The sequence below is a fragment of the Podarcis vaucheri genome (genome assembly GCF_965113315.1).
Source record: "Podarcis vaucheri genome assembly, chromosome: 2".
In the NCBI taxonomy this organism is placed as follows: Eukaryota; Metazoa; Chordata; class Lepidosauria; order Squamata; family Lacertidae; genus Podarcis; species Podarcis vaucheri.
Genome location: NC_138760.1, coordinates 19,237,252 through 19,249,763, shown reverse-complemented (window position 1 = coordinate 19,249,763; position 12,512 = coordinate 19,237,252). Strand labels below are relative to the sequence as shown.

At 48.0% G+C, this 12,512-nt stretch overlaps 1 protein-coding gene across 1 annotated transcript in view; it reads right to left on the bottom strand.

The window, feature by feature from the left end:
• Window positions 1-11,038, bottom strand: part of FIGNL2 (fidgetin like 2) — a 65,699-nt gene extending 54,661 nt beyond the window's left edge. Inside the window, exon 1 of the mRNA XM_082212465.1 lies at window positions 10,843-11,038. The gene's annotated coding sequence lies outside the window, so the exon portion shown is untranslated. The remainder of the gene's footprint in view (window positions 1-10,842) is intronic.
• Between the last annotated feature and the right edge of the window lie 1,474 nt (window positions 11,039-12,512).

Here is a 12,512-nt window from a genome sequence, read left to right as displayed (position 1 = left end):
CACAGGGAAAGTCAGGAACAAGCGAGGTGAAGCAGAGGAAGGCAGGGAGCCTGAAATATCACCAGTCCTGAGAGATCTGCATTGGCTCCCAGTACGTTTCCAAGCACAATTCAAAGTGTTGGTGCTGACCTTTAAAGCCCTAAACGGCCTCGGTCCTGTATACCTGAAGGAGCGTCTCCACCCCATCTTTCAGCCCGGACACTGAGATCCAGCGCCGAGGGCCTTCTGGCGGTTCCCTCGTTGCGAGAAGTGAGGCTACAGGGAACCAGACAGAGGGCCTTCTCGGTAGTGGCGCCCACCCTGTGGAACGCCCTCCCTTCAGATGTGAAGGAAATAAGCAGCTATCCTATTTTTAAAAGACATCTGAAGGCAGCCCTGTTTAGGGAAGTTTTTAATATTTAATGCTGTATTGTTTTTAACATGTGATTAGGAGCCGCCCAGAGTGGCTGGGGAGACTCAGCCAGATGGGCGGGTTATAAATAAATTATTATTATTATTATTATTATTATTATTATTATTATTATTATTATATCACAAGAAACAGCAGGGAATTCAAGCATCCAAGTTCACGTAGGGGGAAACCACATGAAGGCATTAAGCCAGGAAATTTGGAGGCCTTAAATGTTCCAAAGCGATGTACTGCTCAGGGGAAAGGGGCTTCAGCTTAACTTCTGAAAGGTCTTTATAGTACACGCACACAGCTCACCATAGCAGTGTAACAGCCCTAGCTCCACCGTCCGGGAAAAGCGTACGCCTCCAACTCACCAGAAAAGCCACCTGCATTCCACCACAGAGATTAGCTGAAACGGAGCAACACAAATTCCCTTGCCGCCCTGCTCCAACTGCCGGCTGCCTCCCCAAGTCCCCCTGAAACAGCAACTTCATCTGCTAAGTAGGTGGCAAATTCATCACAGCAGACAGGACTTATCTCTGGCTCTGGGTGAAAACAGCCCGGATTTACCAGGCCATTCACCATCAAGAACCCCCCCCCCAAACAAATGACGCTTTGCAGATGCTGTGGCAGTGGAGAGAACAAAGCCTTCTTTGCCGCTGCTGCTACATCCCAAAACTTCTGAAAGGGGGAGATCTATGCAACAATCAGTCGGCTTCGACTCTCTCCTCCAGCAGTACTTGTAATCTAGCTAACCTTCCATCCTTGGTGGTGTCGGATCCTCAGGAAACCAGCCGTGCTTCAGTTGGAGGAGAGGGCAAGGAAGTTGTGGCCATCAAACAGCACCCCTAGAAAGTGTCCTGAGTCTGGCAAGCTGCATAAAGCTAGCTGCACAGCTTAAAAACATGGCCCAGTGGGTCAGAAAGCTCAGAGGTAGGGAGTCTACTTTCCATGATGAAACCCTGGAGAACCACTGCTGGTGGTCAGTACAGATAATACTGAACTAGATGGAGCAATGGTCTAACTCAGTATAATAATAATAATACAGTGGTACCTCGGGTTAAGAACTTAATTCATTCTGGAGGGCCGTACTTAACCTGAAACTGTTCTTAACCTGAAGCACCACTTTAGCTAATGGGGCCTCCTGCTGCTGCCGTGCTGCCGGAGCACGATTTCTGTTCTCATCCTGAAGCAAAGTTCTTAACCTGAGGTATTATTTCTGGGTTAACGGAGTCTGTAACCTGAAGCGTATGTAACCTGAAGCGTATGTAACCCAAGGTACCACTGTACAGACAATACTGAGCTAGATGGACCAACTCAGTACAAATAATAATAATAATAAATTTTATATATACCCTGTCCTCCCCGGCCAGAGCCGGGCTCAGGGCGGCTAACACCAATAAAATTTCAGCAAAACCAGAATACGAAGAAAAGAAAAGAGAAGACAACAATTTAAAATACAGGTTAATGCAATTTTAAAAGTCAAAACCATAAGGGGAGGGAAACGTAAGGGACAGACCGAGTCCAAACCAAAGGCCAGGCGGAACAGCTCTGTCTTGCAGGCCCTGTGGAAAGATGTCAAGTCCCGCAGGGCCCTGGTCTCTTGTAACAGAGCGTTCCACCAAGTCGGGGCCAGTACTGAAAAGGCCCTGGCCCGAGTTGAGACCAACCTAACCACCATAGCTTCATGCCAGCTATGCGCTTGTGCTATTTTGTTATGCTAATGCAACTTCGGTAGGATGTAGTGAACTCAAGGAGAAAGTTGGCCCGGGTGGGGGGGATTGGAAGGGGTTTTTTTTCTGAGGAAACTGGGAAGTCTGGGCACAAGTCACCCAACAGACGGGCAGCAATGAGGGGGAGAAGAGGCCCAGGAGCACAATGGAGGAGGGTCCCGGAGAGAGGCTAGAGAAGAGAAAAGCTACTGGACTTGAGCAGAATGAGTCAAGAGATAGCAAGGAAGAGATCAGGAGGAGATACATGGCTGGTGCAATGGAGTGGGCTTTGGTCTACGGCAGGTAGATCCAACAGGTAGATCGCGATCTAGCGGTAGATCGCGGGGGGTGTTCCAGGTAGATCGTGAGATCTCTGGGGTGCTCCTGATCGATCCCCCAGAAAAACTCAACAACTCTGGGCATAGCTGTCAACGTTTCCCCTTTTTTAAAGGGAAATTCACTTATTCCGAATAGGATTCCTCGCAAGAAAAGGGAAAAATTGACAGCTATGACTCTGGGCCACCCTCCCCACAAAAAGCTTAACAACTCTTATCAACTCCCACTAAAAAGATCAACAACTCTTGGCGATGACAATGGGTAGATCACCGCCAGGTTTTTTTACAGTGGGAATAGGTTGCAGTCTCTTGGGAGTTGGACGTGCCTGGTCTAAGGGATTGAGACTTTATAATCAGACTACTGGGTCCAAAAAATGTTCTCAAAGGATTGGGGGGGGGATGAAATAGGGGAGGTAATTCAGAATTCATTTGAAATTCTGGAACAAGAGGGAGACAGACTAAAATTGCAGAGCTTTGAAAAATAGAAAAATAAAGTGCGAGATTGGCTCCATTATTATCAAATAATGGAGGCATATAATTTGGACAAAAAAGTTGGTTTCCAGGTGGAAAAATCAAAATTGGAAACAGAATTGTTAGATTCCAAACTCAAGAATTTGTCAAAAATGTATAACTTGCTGTTGAAAGGGAACACTCAGGATGAAACGGTGAAATCAGCTATGATCAAATGGGCACAAGATGTCGGACATAATATAATGATGGCTGACTGGGAACAGTTATGGACCACAGGTATGAAATTTACGGCATATAATGCCTTAAGAGAAAACTTAATGAAAATGATTTATAGGTGGTACATGACACCAGTCAAGCTTGCAAAAATTTACCATTTGCCCGAAAATAAATGTTGGAAATGTAATGAGACTGAAGGTACATTCTTTCACATTTGGTGGACATGCCCAAGGATTAAGACATTCTGGGAGATGATTTACAATGAAATGAAAAAGGTATTCAAATATACCTTCCTGAAGAAACCAGAGGCCTTTCTCCTGGGCATGGTCGGCCAATTGGTGCCAAAGAAGGATAGAACTTTTTTTATGTATGCTACAACAGCAGCAAGAATACTCATCGCAAAGTATTGGAAGACACAAGATTTACCCACCCGGGAAGAATGGCAGATGAAGTTTTTGGACTATATGGAATTGGTGGAAATGACTGGCAGAATCCGAGACCAGGGAGAAGAGTCGGTGGAAGAAGATTGGAAAAAGTTTAAAGACTACAGAAATACTGTAAAATTAAAGAATGTTAGAAAAATATTGGAATGAAGTTATACGGCTTTAGTAGAAATATTATAAGGAATTAAGTATAGATAGGTTAATAGAGTATTAAAGGAAAAAAATAAGGTTAGAATGAGTTAAGATAATTATAGGATTGAAAACAGAGGAGGATGGAAAGGAATTGCTGAAATAACTAACAGAAGTGGAATACGAAAAGGGAGGTGCGAGGAGGTCGTGGAAATAAGTGAATGAAAGATGGGATAACGAAATTGGTTGATTTATTTTATTGTCTTAATCTTGTTTTCTTAATTCGATGTGTTGTATTGTAGTCTTTCTTTTTCTTTTTCTTTTTGTTTTCTTTTAGTGTTTTCGGAAAAATAATAAATATTATTTTTTTAAAAAAACACAGAACTCATTTGCCCCATTTTTTATTTATTTGAACTACAGTCGTATCTTTGTTCCCAAACAGAATGCATTCCAGGAGTCCGTTCGACTCCAGGAAACGTTCGAAAACCAAGGCGCGGCTTCCAACTGGCTGCAGGAGCGTCCTGCAGCCAATCAGAAGCCGTACCAGACGTTCGGCTTCCCAAAATAGTTGGAAAACCGGAACACACACTTCCGGGTCTTGGTCATTCAGGAGCCAAGGCATTTGAAATCCAAGGTATGACTGTACTCTAAAATGCATCTTAGATGTGCCTAGTGACCAGTGTTTGAAATTCATTAGGTGCCAGGGGCATTTTGCATCTGTCTCTCAATCACTTACGACCAAGTTAAGATGCCCGGGCACAAGGATGGTACCTGATGTTTCCATGATTTGACTGTTTTCACAGACTAGCAACACATCCTGTAGAATTCTATTTCTTATATTTTAGCTGCACAATCAGAATGAGTTTCAGAAACCGAAAAGTCGTATTGAAAAGTTCGACTTTGGAGCCGTTTTGGCTCCCAGATGGCAACTAGGCATTCTGTTTTGGCGGCCGTAACCCTGGTTTAAGGAGCCATTTGGCGCCTAGTTTATACATCTGAGTTTCTAACGCTGTTTAGTGAGATAACGCTGCTTGCCTTATTCTCAGCCTCTGCCCTAACAATTCGCAACGCCGAAGGTTGTGCTACCGCGGCAATGCTACCGAGTTGACATGTTGACATGAGGTTCTTCCGCTGCAACCCTTCCAGACTCCCAAAGCTCTCTTTCCTGGGGAGTCGCTACCAAGTTAAACCCACATCAACAAACACTGCAAAAGCAGGCTTCGTTTGTGTGTTTCGGGAACAGCCTCACACACTCTCCCTCCCAAGGACCCTGAAAAAAAAGGTTGCCTTTCACCTAAAGTCCTGCAGTGTTTGCAAGTAACTTTGGGGAGCACAAACTGTTGTGGCTGCCTTGATGTTTTCTCCAGGACTGATTGAACACTCCTATCCATGGCAAGCTAAGCAGCAGCAACAGAAAACTAACATTTCTATCCATGAAACAGAAACACAGGCAGAAGGAAAGCTCTCTATGTGCCCCTTTCTCTCTCTCTTAATAGAATCCTTGTCAAACTGGCTCCACAAGCAGCACTTGCTGGCCTTAAGATGCTATTATTAAAAATACCAACTCTAAGAGTCTGCCAGAGAGGTGCGGGAGAAGCGGGTAGAAAACAGAGGTCTCCCCAGATAAGCAATTGTTAACATGATCCATATGGTATACAAGTTGCCTTTCTGTTTAACCAAAATGATAATGGCCAAAGAATGCAGGGGAAAGGGAAGGGGGGGTTCCTAGCAGAGAATGGGAGCCGGGACAAAGCCTGCTAGTTAAAGCGTTCTCTGGAGCCGAGTTAAAAGAAAAACTCATTGTGAAAAGGAGCTGCAGCTTTCTGATTCTTTGCAGCTTAAGGAACTGCGCCCACCCCCCACCCCACTCCCTGGCACATCCAAGACCAGGAAGCCCCAGAAGCCAAGGCTCGCTTTTCCTGCACTAGAAAACAAAACAAAACACCTCGGTTATATGCATGTAAATTCTGGCAGGATTCTTTATTAAAGGTTGCCAGCTACAGAAAACGAACGTAAGGCACGTCATCAATCACAAGTTTTAACTGCATCGCGCAAAGCCCCAAACCGACCATTTTTGGCCTCCGAGCGTCTTTAAGACTTTGCAAGTTGTGTGTTTGAGAAAGATACTGTCCTACTTCGCTGTACAGCAAACCCCTTTCCAAATGATATTAATACACTATTTGTCAAAAGTAATCCTCAACGGGCAGCAGGAGAAAAGCATAACCTCATTCATGGTTAATAAATCGTTCATGGTTCATAAATTGATCCAAGGCAAATGCTCAATTTAATAAATGTGTTACACTAGTAAGGTATTCTCCTTATCACTATCCTGGTAATTGCTGAATTCAGAGTAACAGGTTTGCTTGTTTGTTTTTAAAAAGGCAAAACTGTTTCCATTTAGACTTTTCACAAAAATGCTTTAATTTGGAGGGGGGGGGAATCTCTGTTATCAGGGACAACTGCACAAAAAAGCTTAAGTACTTATTTTCTTCAAAGTAATTATAGGATGCGCTCTCTTTCATAATCCTTCAAGGATCCGCATCACGAAAACCCCGACTTTTGCAATAAAGTAACCTTTGCAACAGCATACAATCCGAAGCATGCTTATTCAGAAGGTAAATCCCACTGAGATCAACAAGACTTACTCCCAAGTAAATGTGCACAGGATTGCTTCAGTTGAAACAGTGCCTGTCACTTAAATAATGTTTAGTTGATTAGCCATCTGCTTTTAAACCAACTGATTAGATAGAAACACGTTTGCATCTTGTCAAAACCTAAGTACAGACATCCATTTGTGATACTGAAGGGAGTGCAGGGTAACTTAACAATCAAATGCTTCCACTCATTGTTGCAAGATCATATTTAATGGGGGGGAGGGTTTAAACATCCTTATTACAGTAATGCACCAAAAGCATGATAGTTGTTTGTTTGTTTTTAAAGCAAGTGTAGCCTTAACTCAGAATCTCACTGATTATCATTGGTACCAGCAATTAATCAACTAAAACTTTCATTGATCCATCTACTGATTAACCCAATTAAATCCTGCAGCCTCAAGTTTTAACTACTCAGTAGTTACAATATATAATATACAAAACAATCAATTGAAGAACCTTCCTTGTATTGGGCCGCTTTGCCTGCTGACTGAACTGCAGCTATTTGGCCAGCCATTGACAATTTACCCCCCCCCCCAAAAAAAAAGAAGTCGCAGTCAAACAAACTGTGGTTGAGTCCACCCTAGTGGTATATAGCACTTTCAGGACTGCAGAAGATAAAATTAGGATAAAAATTAAAACCAGGCAGGCACCTCAACTTAAAAAACTGCAGAATTCACACAAAGCATTCTCTGTCCATATATCCCATATCGGCATAATCAATTTGGTAATTAAAGACAGATCTTCTCACCATTACAGGCACAGCACGTTGGAGATCACGTTCCTTCAGTAAATATGTGCACATTAAACAGAAACAATGCCTGGGCTTCAAAACCCATGGATACATAACCTAGAGGCCATGTTTGGGCTTAGGGTATAGTAATTCTTCCCAGGGGCAATTGGGAGTGGTGGGAGAGGAACATTATTAATATGTCTGCTCGATGGATTCCCGAAGCAGAGAAGAAGGGTTATAAATCTAGGTCAAGCCTACTTTTCAGCATTCCTAGATTTTAACAGCGGAAACACCCACTGGGACCAGCCAGCTTGATCTAACAGAGGGCAGCTGAATTATCTCAGAAAGAAAAAAAACCTTAGCTGCTCAATGGTGCTTCGCAAAAGCAAGCTCCCCCCACCCTTAAGCATCATGTTTAAGTCCTGGGGTGTTTAAGTCCATGGCTTTCCATCACCCCCAACCAGCAACTCCCCAATTGTCTCCAATTGATGAGACCTGAAGCCCCATACAAATTCAGGGCAAGGCTGATTTAAAATAATGCCAATGGCAGAAAACACAATTGTTAGGCAGCCTAGCCTAATCATGGTCACTGTTTTAAAATGATGATCCTTATGAGCCAGAAATTGGCTCACCTGCTGCTGTTGCTTTTCTCCATGCCGCACCAAGAAAAGGAGGGCACTGAATGATACAGAGCAAGCAGCTTCTCCTATAGCCAAACTGGTGCCGTCCAGATACAGTTGTACCTTGGGTTACATACGCTTCAGGTTACAGACTCCGCTAACCCAGAAATAGTACCTTGGGTTAAGAACTTTGCTTCAGCATGAGAACAGAAATCGTGCAGCAGCGGCGTGGCAGCAGCAGGAGGCCCCATGAGCTAAAGTGGTGCTTCAGGTTAAGAACAGTTTCAGGCTAAGAGCGGACCTCCAGAACGAATTAAGTTCTTAACCCGAGGTACCACTGTACTGCTGAACTGCAACTCCCATCGACTCTGACCATAGGCCCTGCTGGAGGAGAGTTGGAAGTCCAATAATCTCTGGCATAGGCTCCATATACATTCCTTAATTTGAAGTTAGTAGAGAAAACACAGTGCTCAAAATTTGCCACCCTTCCCGTCCAGAACAACGGGGAGCCATCATATATGTGGCACCCTCCCTGTGGAACGCCTTCCCATCAGATGTCAAGGAGATAAAGAACTACACAACTTTTAGAAGACATCTGAAGGCAGCCCTGTATTGGGAAATTTTTAATGTTGGGCATTTTATTATGTTTTTATATGTGTTGGAAGCCACCCAAAGGGGCTGGGGTATAAATAATAAAACTGCTGTTATTGTTATTTGCAAGAGGTAAAGGTAAAGGGACCCCTGACCATTAGGTCCAGTCGTGGCCGACTCTGGGGTTTCGGCGCTCATCTCGCTTTATTGGCCGAGGGAGCCAGCGTACAACTTCCGGGTCATGTGACCAGCATGACTAAGCCGCTTCTGGTGAACCAGAGCAGCGCACGGAAACGCCGTTTACCTTCCCGCCGGAGCGGTACCTATTTATCTACTTGCACTTTGACGTGCTTTTGAACTGCTAGGTTGGCAGGAGCAGGGACCAAGTAATGGAAGCTCACCCCGTCGCGGGGATTCGAACTGCCGACCTTCTGATCAGCAAATCCTAGGCTCTGTGGTTTAACCCACAGCGCCAACAAATAGGGATTAATCAGAGCAACCTTTAGGGATTCCAGGAGGACTTTCCCCCCCAACGGCATCTTCTCCTTTGCAGCCTCCATAAGCTACATGCACACATGTGCATTTTTGAAAGCTGCCTCACACACACACACACACATGCATGTATGCGAATAACAGGCTATGAAGCACTCAAGAATCAAATACTTGAAGGGGCCCCCAGAGATGATCCCCATCCCCTCCATTCCTGCGCAGGCTCCCCTCCTCCCCCTCCCCTGCCTGGGGTCGCATTTCTAGAGTGTGCAAAATAATGTCATGGATGATGGGAGAGACTCTGCCTCAAACTGACATTGTTTGAAGCCGCTCTGCATGCTCCCTGCAAGTTGGGCTAATTGACAACTCACTAAACCCACAACCTGAGGGGATTTTCAAAGGCAATCAATAGGAGATGCATGTGCAGCCCAGGGAGGCGCCCGGTTTTTTAAGCCCCCCCCCCGCCCCGCCCGCTCCCTCCCTCCCACCGCCTGCAAGCGAGGGACCCTGGACGGTGGCAAAGAAAAGGGAACAGCCACTGCCACGCTGAATCAAAATTCCTCCAGAGACGGCTGCTTCTCTCGCCCCAGGGGTCAGGGCAGACACAGCATCCAAACAAAGGGCCCTGGTTTCTGGTTGCCCCCAAATATACCCGTGTTTGCTCCCTGCTCTCCAACTGGCGCTAAATAAATGTACACAAACGCACTCACACAGAAGCCGAGCATCTTCCCCCCCACCCCACCCGGTTCCCTTTAAAAGCCCTACATTGCCCTCATCCAGAGACATCTCTCCATAGTCCACTAGTTCTTCAGTTTCCACAAACCTATAACTTCCACGGCCCTTCCCGAGCCCCCCCCCCCGATGGCTCAACCTGCTGCCCCACTTCCGAAAGGCAATCCACGCGCAATAGTGGACATCTCCCAGCCCCGGACACGCACAGAGGGAGCCTCCCGAAGACCCACAAGCCGTGCAGGCAAGGTCTCTCTCCCCGCCCCACAAGCCCCGGCGACCTTTGCTCTTGCGCGCAGGGTTTGTGCCCCGACGGCACGAGAATAATCCCCAAACCCGCACCCCCTCCCAGTGAAAAATGACACACACACCCTTTGCTTCCCAGAGAGTCATGTCGCCAGAACAGTAATCTAGATGTATTGAGGGCGATCAGGAGATTCCCCACCCCCACCCGCGATCTAGGAGGTTTCGCGTCTGGCACGACATAAAAGGTCGCGCGTAAAATCCACGAGGGGAACCCTGTCACCAGGCGCAACCCTACAGTGCGCAACGTAAACACAGGAGCTTCAGACACTCTTGTTTTTTGACCAAAAAAAAGGGGGGAGCAAAAAAAAACCACTCCCTCAACACGCGTCTCAGCCCCCCCCCCGGCAGTTTTTCAAAGCAAAGTACCCCCCACCCACCCATGTATGTGCAGTGGCGTAGCGTGGGTTGTCAGCACCCGGGGCAAGGCAAGTAATTTGTGTCCCCTAACCCGTGGATTTGAGCCCCTAACCCGTGGATTTGCGCCCCCTAACCCTAACCCCCAGATGTTGCGCCCGGTGCGGTCGGCCCCCCCTGCACCCCCCCCCCCACGCTACGCCACTGTGTATGTGTGTTCCCAACTCAGGGGTGCCAACTTGAATAAAATATTGGGGGTCGGGTGGGGAAGCTGTCCCCCGCAATGCCCATCAACTTGGGTGGGGGGCGCCCCCTCAAATATTTTATGGGGGATCGAAGACCTCTCGCCCCCTAGGAGTTGGCTCCACCGCGCAAACGACAATCGGCTAGTTTCCAGGGAAAGGAAGCCTTCGCAGCTGCATGTTTTGGCCGGGGAAACCCAGCCCACTCCACGTTGCCGATGATCCGGTGGATCGGGAGCACACCAGATCCCCAGGGCTCGCCTTCCCGCCCCGACGCGAGGCAGCCCGAGCGCCGTCTCCCACCCCACTCCCCTGCCCGGAGAGAGACTCCGATCCCCATCCCAACCCCTCCGGACGATCTTGGGATCAAGATCCCGGCCCGGCCCGTCGCCTAAGCGGCCCGCTGTCAGCGCCTCGCCCCCTAACTCACCTACTCATCCCGGCGCGTCCCTAGCGGAACCCGGCGCAGCCCCCTGGTCCGTGTGGCCGGGGCGCTGCGGCGGCGCAGGCGGGCGCGGCGCAGCTGTGGGTGGCCGCGGAACTCGGCATCCTCCTGCCGCCGCCCGGCCGGGACAACGCGGAGCCGGAGCCGGGATCTGCTACTGCCTCCGCTGGTCGAGCAGCTCCAGGCTGCGTGCCGCCCTCCGCTTGCCCAGGCAGGCTCTGCGTCTCCCGACCCGCCCCTTTCCCCCATGCGCCCACCCGCCTCTCTCGACGGCTCCACCTCCCTCCCCTTCGGCTCCCGGCTCCAGATTCACCGCCCATTCGATGCCCCCGCCTCCGATGACCTAACCCTTCCCGTCCGTCCAACCGCTCGGGCTTATGATCACCCCTTCGCGCACCAGGCGAGGAGGCGAGGGGAGGTGGCAGCGCGTTGGGCGCGCGGAGAAGCCCCGCAAAATGCTGTCGAAGGCTGCCTACGAAAGAAGGAATTCCCTCTCTTAAAACATCACGGTCAGGTAATCTGGTCAAGTGTGTACACAATTCAAGATATGTAGATATAGATCCATAGGCGTAGCCAGGGGGGTGCATGAAATAAACAAAATACAAAAGTAAATAATCAAAAATACTTCACTAAATGACTGATTGCATGGCAGATAACTCGGTTCTGCCCCCAACATAAAGCCTGTGCCCCCTAAAACAAATCCTGACTAGTAAAGGTAGAGGGACCCCTGACCATTAAGTCCAGTCGTGGCCGACTCTGGGGTTGCGGCGCTCATCTTGCTTTATTGGCTGAGGAAGCCGGCATACAGCTTCCGGGTCATGTGGCCAGCATGACTAAGCCGCTTCTGGCGAACCAGAGCAGTGCATGGAAACGCCATTTACCTTCCCGCTGGAGCAGTACCTATTTATCTACTTGCACTTTGAGGTGCTTTCGAACTGCTAGGTTGGCAGGAGCAGGGACCAAGCAACAGGAGCTCACCCCATTGTGGGGATTCAAACCGCGACCTTCTGATCGGCAAGTCCTAGGCTCTGTGGTTTAACCCACAGCGCCACCCGCGTCCAAAATCCTGACTACACCCATGTATAAAATCCACCTCTCCAAATGTGCTTTGTAGCATTCACTTACATTCACGCAAAGCATTCCTCTCCCTTAGGTAAAGGTAAAGGGACCCCTGACCATTAGGTCCAGTTGTGGCTGACTCTGGGGTTGCGGTGCTCATCTCGCTTTATTGGCCAAGGGAGCCAGCATACAGCTTCCAGGTCATGTGGCCAGCATGACTGAGCCGCTTCTGGCAAACCAGAGCAGCATACGGAAATGCCGTTTACTTTCCCGCTGGAGCGGTACCTATTTATCTACTTGCACTTTGACGTGCTTTCGAACTGCTAGGTTGGCAGGAGCAGGGACCGAGCAACGGGAGCTCATCTTGTCGCGGGGATTCGAACCGCCGACCTTCGGATCTGCAAGTCCTAGGCTCTGTGGTTTAGACCACAGCGCCACCATTCATGCAAAGCATTCCCCCCCCCCTTATGTACCTCTTAACTTCATACCATTGCACCAGATTATACAGAGTCTACATATATCTAGATTGTTATTGTTTGGAGGATTTTTCAAAACATTATTTCATATAACAAAAGATTTGAAAAAGAAGCCAGACA